The following is an 8,990-nucleotide window of genomic DNA, read 5'->3' as shown; positions in this document are numbered from 1 at the left end:
CTTGCTGTAATTCTGTCTCTTGTCATTAATACAGTAAATAACCAGATAGGGAGTCCTGTCTGAGGATAAAAATAAAGGCTGTGCCAAACTCAAACCATATGCAAGTTGCTGTTCGGTCCCCAACAGCTCGCACGGCAGATAATGTCGCCTTTGTCTCGCCTTTCATTCTGTTTGTAAAATCTCCATTTCCACGGCAGGTGGCCACGTCCCCTCCCCCCAGCCTGCAGCAGAGTCCCCAAAGAGCCCCGAGCAGAGAACGGGAGGAAAGCTTGGCTCTAAACAGGAGAAATTCCTCCACACCTCACAGCAGCTCTGCACACCTAAAGATAAATGCGTGTCAGATTGGACAACGCTGCTCGTGCCCCTGGAGGCGTGCAGCCCATGAAGGAGCTGCTCCAGGAACAAGTGGCATGTGACATGCCAGGTCTGGGGACACCAGAGCTGTGTCACAGCACCAGGGCTCACGAGTCGGTGAGAAGTGTGATGGGGACACACTGAGTGCACCGCACAAGGAAAGCCTCCAGCTCCTGAAAGCTGCTCATAAGCCTGCATCTGTCCAGGGAATATACATTAATTGGGAACGATAGGCCTTTTGGAATTGAATTATATATATATGCATGTATACACACACACACACACACACGCACATTTTTTTCCCCTGGGTAGGAATTACTTTGGAGCCCTCCACAACTACTGCTGAGAAGAAATTCCCTCATTCCTATATCACCTCGAAGTCCCACAGCAAGGAACCTATCCCACCTCATGGACTACCCTTACCCTTTCTCTGAAGTAGAAGCCCAACTAGACCGCTCTGCAGTCTCTCATTTAGCCAGACCAAACACTATGCAGTAGCACCACTGACAATCCCATGCATAGTGAAGTGCTTCCAGTGCTGCACTAAGCAAAGCTCTAATAGATACAGCAGGATGACACTGCAGCTGGACATCCCCATCATCTCAGTTCAGCACTCAGTGCCCAGCTGACTCAAACACACCCCTCTATCCCTCACTGAACGCCACTAGGACACATCAAAGCCAAACAGATACTGCTTCCTTTTGCTCTGTGTTCTCACCAGACATAAGATGTGGAAGGAATTAATTACAGCTGATTAAAAATTAAATCCTCCGTCTTGCCTTTGGTTACTGTATTTCTCTCTCTGACTTGGAACATGCAGATTAATGCTCCGTTACGCTCTGCCTCTGTTCCCCTTTGTTTGGGAATAATTTGCTTACTTCTCCTTGGCTTCAGCACTGGGCTCTGTCATTTGGTGCTCATGGTGCCAGCTGCTCAGCCCTTCCAACCCAGCCTTCCAGGGTCCCTTCCAACTCAAGCCACTCTGTGATTGTTTCGTTCTGGAGTGGAATGCTTGCCAGGTAGATCACAAGAATTGCTCAGAGCTATTCATTCATCTACAAGCTCTACATGGAGAACAGCCAGGCTACAAGTTGGTCTGCCCTACAAAACCACCACTGGGTTCTGTGATGAGGTCGGACGGAGGCTGCTGGAAGCACAGAGTGCCACGTCGAGTCTGTGACCACCAATGGCACAGGCCAGCTTCGAAACCTCTGGAGCATTCAGAAACACTAAAATGGACTATTTAAGAAAACAGCCCGTGCTAATGATGCCATACATCCACAGAGGTCTTAGAGAGCTTTCCCTGGAAGTTTTGCTGCAATCTATGGCAAGAGAAAGTCACAAGCAGACACCTAGAAGCGTTCGTCTTCATTGCAAGAGCTGTTAGGGACCTCTGACTGTTAACATCCTGCTGGAAAAAAAGAGCAAGTGGTTTGAACCTGGAGTTCCATCTGTCACCACCTCTGTCAAGACCTCATGAGCATGCAAGTGAGGTGACACTCAGTCACAGCTTCCAAGAAATTTCCTCGCTGAAGTCCACCAAATTCAATGACTCAGTAGAGAGGGAAAATGCACATTTATAAACACACAGGCTACACGTAGTCCTCACGGCTGAGGGCGCATTGTCCAAGATAAATGCAATTTTGCACCTCAGAGTTTGTTTAAAAGAGTCTAGATATTTTTTGATTGAATTATAACAGTTGTGTGCTTTATAAAAATATTATTTCAAAGTCATTATACCACCACCTAACCTATGGAAATGCACTACTCAAACACTTGCTAATGCAGTTAATAGAAATTGGAAGTACATCTCTAGCTGTTAATACATCTATCGCTACAGCCACTCATAGTTAAAGTTACCTGGGTATCCATCTTGAATGCTGTTAAAGTCAGCTGATAACAATTATTCCAGCTAAACCATTCAAAAGGTGCTTTGAACTTGTTTATGGTCCTTCGTCACACTGTGCAGCCAGGGAGGAGGCAATGTTCTCACCTGAACAGAATACCATCAATAATTCACTGTGTGAGTCAGGGACTTTGTCCTGTGGCACTTGCATACGCATCATGGCCACTTTTCCAAGATAAGAACTAGAAACTGTATCTTCCTTGAGATTACACTGCCGACACCAGTGATCTTTGATTAGTTGGTAGAAGTGTTTTATGTTGATGACAAGCCACCAAAATAAGTGAGTGCATCTACCTGCTGTATTAAAACTGGAGTCAGCCCAAAGCCGGACGTTGCAGACTGGGTGGTGGGTCCTCACCTGCTTGTTGAGAGCCCTGCAGGTCAGAGGCTGTAGGAGCTGCCTGAGCTGGAAGCTCTAAGGTTAATAATGTATATTCCCTTGTTATAGTATCCCTTTTCCCAGGTTGAGGCTAAGACATGCTTAAAAATTAAAAGTGCAGATATCCCACAAAGGAGGAGCAGATGCTAAGAGTACACATTCATCTTTAATGTGATTCCAGCTCAGAATGCCTATTCTAACTTCCCTGCACTACTGCAGCCTCTGTGATCTTTAACCCCACTGTATAAGGTGTTATTCCCTAAATAAAACAGAATCAAAGCAATGTTATAAAGGGCAAGTACCTGACACTCACATTCACTTATCTTTTTTCTTTTTTTTCCCTTCTTTCTTTCTTTCTGCAGCATCCTGATGTTGCAACCAGATCCTAAGGAAAGGCACTCCCACCTCTGCTGGCATCCTCACGGTGCTGTCCTCACAAACTGATAAGAAATCAGACCATTTCTATTGATTTCTACAGCTGCTTAAATAAAGAGAAACAGAAAACATTTGCTCATTTTTTTTCAGGTTTACCCAGCTCATTCCCCATTACATACAGTGTGGGGCATCTAAAGGGTGTGTGCACAACTCCATGGTGCCCACGCTCCCACAGCAAAGCAGCAGCATGCGTAGAAGTGTAGAGCAAGGAACTGTGAGCACTACCATCAGCAAACTAAGAGCAGCACAGGCAGTGCCAGCAGTCCTGACTGAACGCTGGAGCTGCTGCGTACATTCGCATCGCAGGAAATAAACGCTGTGAGCCACTCTCTCGTGAGTGGTTGCCCTCGCAATCACTTACCTGCTGACTAAAGCTTTTGGGCCCATCCTCATCCCAGTGCTCCTGCCTATACAGGCAAGGCTGTATGTTTTCAGTAAAATAAACTGCTCAGTTATTTTAATGTACAATGGTGCTGTTACCTTGACCACCAACAAAAGCACTGTTACTCTTTCAGACAGTTACTACTTTGAAGTCGCCACCAGCCCTAATACCAAATGGACCTTTTCAAGCCATCCATTCTCAGTGAGGCACGCTGAAGAACGGCTTCACACAGAGGAGGATGAAGCAGCCATGGAATTAAAGGACAGGAGGAAACACTGCTCTTTGCTGACAAATGCAAAATGACAATTTTACTTGGAACTGCTGCGCTACGATGGGTAGACAGAAGGGGCTCTTCAGTAGGAAGAAACCAATTTTTTTGTTACTCAGCCTTGAGAACTGAACCCAGAATTCAGCATCACGTCAGCATTCACATGGGTAGAAATAGGGATGAGAATGTTATGCTGCATTCCCCCTGGCACCAGGGGCTTTCTCTACGGATAGCTTGTGGCAGTGTCTCACACAAGAAACCGTTCAATATCTCCTCTTCCTCAGCCATACTGCACCTGGGTAACTGGCCTCATTACAGAGGAATATTTTAGCAGTCAGACGTGGCTTCATGCTACAGTACCTCTGTGCAGACAGATCACCTTTAGTGATTATTTATTTCAGCAGTTCAGATTCCTGCCTTCCTGTGACATGATGAATGACTTTTAAGTAACATAATATCTGGTTTCTGCTTCTTTCACACACCCATTTCATTGCCACTTGTCTTCAGTGACCAGATCCAGGATTGTTTGCAGTCAAATCAAATGGGAAAGAGAAACTCTTTACCACGCACCCAGCCTCCTCTTGTTCATTTTTAATTGAATTCTTGCTTGTTTTAAAATCATTATCAATTATTCACTCCTGAACTTATTAACTCTGAACATCGCAAGTAATAAATAGGACTGCTCTGCTGTTGTGTCAGAATTCCCAGAGCCTCTCCCATCATTGCTGGGCACTGAGAAAGAAGTCCTGGCCTTTGAGACCAGCACTTGGTCCTCCCTTTCAGCCCCGGCTTTAACATTTGAAAAGAGTATTTTTTTTTTAATGAGCTAAATTAAATCCTCCATGTGTTTTGTTTACAGCCCACCTTTGTTCCCAAGCCAGCTGGGAGAAAACAAACAAAGCAGTAAAACAACCACAAAAACCCAACAGAGGGAATGAGAGATCATTTGATCCCGATAACAGAACTGAAACCTGCTCTCTCCCTGTGATCTCAAAACCTCTCTGTGCAATCTGCTCTCTGTACCATCACAGGAGACCAAGCACTTCAAGATGCAAGGCTCTTCTGCCAGAGAAGATCCAAACATTATTTTCACGTTGCATTCCCAGTGGTAACTGGGAATGATAAATAGATTTCTTATGATTTAAGAAATGCACCTGTAATTTAGCAACCTGTGGAGCTTATGACTGCACAGAACAAGGACTGATAAAGGGTCTGGGGGTTTGTGGGACCAGCGTGCAGCCCTGCTCAGCCACAAGCCTCTGCTGTGCATTTACCAGAAAATGCCTTCTGTGCTTAAGATAACGCAGCACAAAGCAAATCTCATGCAGTACAGACAAACTCGGAAACTAGCCTGCTTTCCAGGACCTGAGCTGCTTAGGTCTGCCTCCTCTCAGCCTTTCCACGGCAGTACACTATATGCATCACATAAACACACCCTGGAAACTTCACTTTCACATGAGTAAAACGCAGCTAACAGTGCTACTTCTTCCTTGCACGGCTGCTGTGAATATTCAGACACAAACTGTTGTGCAGGGCTCAAATGCTAATGTGAAAGAAAGCCATTATAAAAGCCAAAGATAGGTAGAGGGCTTCTGGGGGCACATAAAGCTGTAATAAATCTATTTCAAACTCACTTCTCATGCAGGTCACTAAATCTGTGCCTATAATATTAGGAGTGTGCTAGCTAACTGGCCACTAACTATACAAAAGCCTTTTCTCTCCAAGTTCAATCAAAAGGACAACAGCATATGACAGACCCCTTGTATCTTTTGGTATTTTAGCCTGTCACAGCAGGGACCTCCTGCAGTGCTGGGAAAAGAGGGGTTTTTTGCTGGCCAAGCTAAAGCTAACAAAAATATCTAATGAGTAGAGGAGGCTGAGAAGCTCGTGCATTTAGCTATGTCTAAAGTAGCATGTGCACACTGAATGTGGGCATAAAAAATTCATTCCAGAGATCCTATCAGATATACTCCCAGGCGACTGTTTGGAAGAGAAAAAATACTGCTTTCTGTAACTGTTTTTACTTAATTAAAACTATTTTGGGGAGGAAATATATGCAACCAACACATCCATCTACAGAAAGGGAAAGGGAACTTGTGCCCTATGGCCTGAGCACTATCAGTACCTTATGTCCTGCAGGCTTCTGGTCTGACTGTTCCCCTCCTCTCCCTGCTGGTTACCTCCACCCCTCTCGTCCATACCACAGTTTCTCACCATCTCAGCCAACTTTCCCCTTCCGTGGCATGAAGCCAGCTGAGGCTGACGGGCCTTAGTGCACACTGTGTGCTGTGCTTTGAGAATGCAGAGGAGAAGCTGCAGGTGAGAGAGGTGTGTGACAGTGTGTCCTCCCACCAGGGATACCTGAGTTTCATATCAGGCTTTCAGCACAGAAAATATTTCCTACTGTTGCTCTAAAACAGTGTGCATCCTTGCATACAAAATAAACTGGGAAAAAAAAAAAAAAGCCAGATGGCATCTAGGTACAGAAATGAACTTCATCCCATAGGGGGAATTAAAGGTAGGGCAGATCTCACCTGTGAAGGCACTTTTCTTACAAAAAAGCTGAGCGTGGAAAAAGAGCTAGCTCCTCTGTTCAGAATCAGAGACAAAAAGAAGTGCTCATTCGGATGCTAGCTATGCTGCAAGTGTTACATGCTTCAGAAGGAGTCAAGAGAAGACATAATTGACATCTGGGATGGATGCCTATTTGCAAGCCAAGGAGAGCAGTTAGAAAGCTGCGGTCACTGCACAAACACTGGGCAGTCCTTGTCCTTCTCCAGGACAAATTCAGTCTGCAGACTTGACAAAATTTCCACAACTATTTGTTAATTAAACACGTAATATATCACTGTTACGTGCAAGTTGTCTGAGCTCTTCGGAAGTCTATTACGTGGTGTTCCAAACAGGATGCTTGTCTGGGATTCCCATACTTACACATTTTGTGGGGGAAAAAAAAAAGAAGTTCAGTTTGATTCTGTTTGTCACATCCCTTTAGAGCAGTTGTGTAGTTTACTTACCTTCAGGCAAACATGAAGAGGGAGCTAAAGCTAATGCATAATGCGAGTATATTCAAGGAAATGTACTTTGAAAGAAGTATCCATTAACCTCTCCTGTTTGAAGGAAAATCCAATATTTAATCAGTCTTCTGTAATTGGGAAACTTGGGCCCACAGTCATTAATCCAAAGAGGAGTATTGCTAACGGATTAGTTGCTTGAATGAAGACTGGCAGAGCCAAAGATTCAATAAAAATTGATGTTGTCTTGCAGCCCACTGTTGACTCGCTATATGCTGCAAAGAAAGGGCACAGAGAAGGACTTTTCAAACTCTTGTATGACTTAGGACTGCAGAAGCAAGGCTTGTGAGACTGACTCCTTCTCCAGTATGGATTGGCATGTTCCTTCCTGATGAAAATTCGGTATATGATCACTGATAACATCTAAAGCAGCATGCATCTGAGTAACAAAATGGTTAAATTCCTTCTTTACTCAAGGGTTGTCTTTACAGAAAAATGCCACTTGATAGTGAGAAAAATGCTGGATTTATGATAGAAAGGGAAGAGATGCTCTGTTACAATGTGGGAAAATTGCCTTTGTTCAGGGATACACAGACAACTTCATTGTAAAGTTCAAAATAAAACTTCAGTGAGGACTTTGGGAATAATGCTTAGGACTTTCTTGTATCAGTGATGAAAACAGGGCTGAGTTTATAGAAGAACAAGGAGCTTTTTATCAGCCCCTCACACCTCTATTTTCAAGTTCCATATAAAAGCATGCATAGCAATAAGGTACAACAGGTGCCCGATCAGGTCACATTCTGATGTATGTATGTACATATCACCATGCAGTAGACAAGTTTTATCTGACGTGAAGCTCAAAGCAACAGAATTATGTAAAAGCAAAGCCTGGGATAAACAAACTGTTGTTTCATTAAACTTAAAGTACAATTTGACTCTGCCATACCAATGTATATGAGCTATCTGCGTTAAATTGTGTTTAATTTAACTCTAGAACTATAGGGCCCAATTAAAAATAATGAGGCCTGTCTCCAACTGTCAGGCTCAATTAGAGATAATGGGAACTGATAGTTCCTGGAATAGATTCATTTTTGTCTGATAGACGAACTAGGGCAGGGGTCTTGGCAGGGGTCATTGGAATAGACCTGGCAACAAAACATGGGTCACTCAAGCTTAAGGAGTCTTAAGGAACCTAGTTATTAAATAAGGAAGTAGGAAGTAAGTCAAATCCAAAAGCACATGAATAACCCCAATAGATTCTCTTTTTCTGTTAAATGTGCATATATTGCAATTCATCTAATCATTAAGCTGCCCATTTTAAAGCACAAAATATGTACCACACAAAGGCTAAAACTGACAAGATGAAAGAAAAGCTAGAAAAATAATAGCCAACTTATTCAAGAGTGCAAGAGGATCAATATTTTTCCAATGTGATGCTCCAAATATTTTACTAAAACGGCAAAGGATTTATTTTACTCCAGTATTATAAAAATTAAACCCAGGAAAGAATATCTGAATGCATTAGGAAAGCCAGTTGTCTTGATAGATGTTACTTATGATGAGCAGATTACTTCCTCCTCAGTCTCAGCAGCAAACATAGGAAAAACTTGTCAGCTTCTGCTAAGCACTTTGAAATATGTAATTGAACAGTCAGGCAGATTCAGAAACACGCCTGTGAGGAATGAAGACGTGTCCTTGAGGAAACATGAATGGATGATACGGCTCGTGACAACTTTTAGGCACTAGACAGTAGCTGTCATTTTAGATGAGTAATTAATCTTGAACTGAGAGGGAGATGTGGAGCACTGTTGGCTGTTTATTCGGCTAGAATGACAGCCAGTGTCTGTTAGCACCGCTTGTACCCTGCCTGGAACCCGTAACCTCTCTGCGGCAAAGCTTGCCTGTGCATCCATTGTCAACAGCAATGACTCTGAAGTTCGTGTTGGGCAATGCTGACGTGCTGTGCCTTGGCTCGCCTTTTGTTTCTCTCTGAAGACACTTTTTTAATCTAATGATATCTTTCTCAATGTCTAACGATGCTCAGGCAACGTGCTGCCGATGGCATTTTATCCTCTGTTCCCCTCCCCCTTACACGTACAGGCCTGCAAAGTCATGCTTTGCATTTTAAATCTGTTCTCTGGGACTCCCAAAGAATGAAAGAAGGGTTGAGCGTTAGAGCTTCCCCACAACACGATTTACTCTTTGTGCCGAAAGAACAAAGTGCAAATTTATAATTGGATGTGATATTTTTC

This window comes from Cyrtonyx montezumae, unplaced genomic scaffold, assembly GCF_038088225.1.
Source record: "Cyrtonyx montezumae isolate F1298 unplaced genomic scaffold, pur_monq_1.0 scaffold_23, whole genome shotgun sequence".
NCBI classification, from domain to species: Eukaryota; Metazoa; Chordata; class Aves; order Galliformes; family Odontophoridae; genus Cyrtonyx; species Cyrtonyx montezumae.
The sequence above is the reverse complement of the archived record's forward strand: the minus strand, read 5'-3'. Positions refer to the sequence as shown.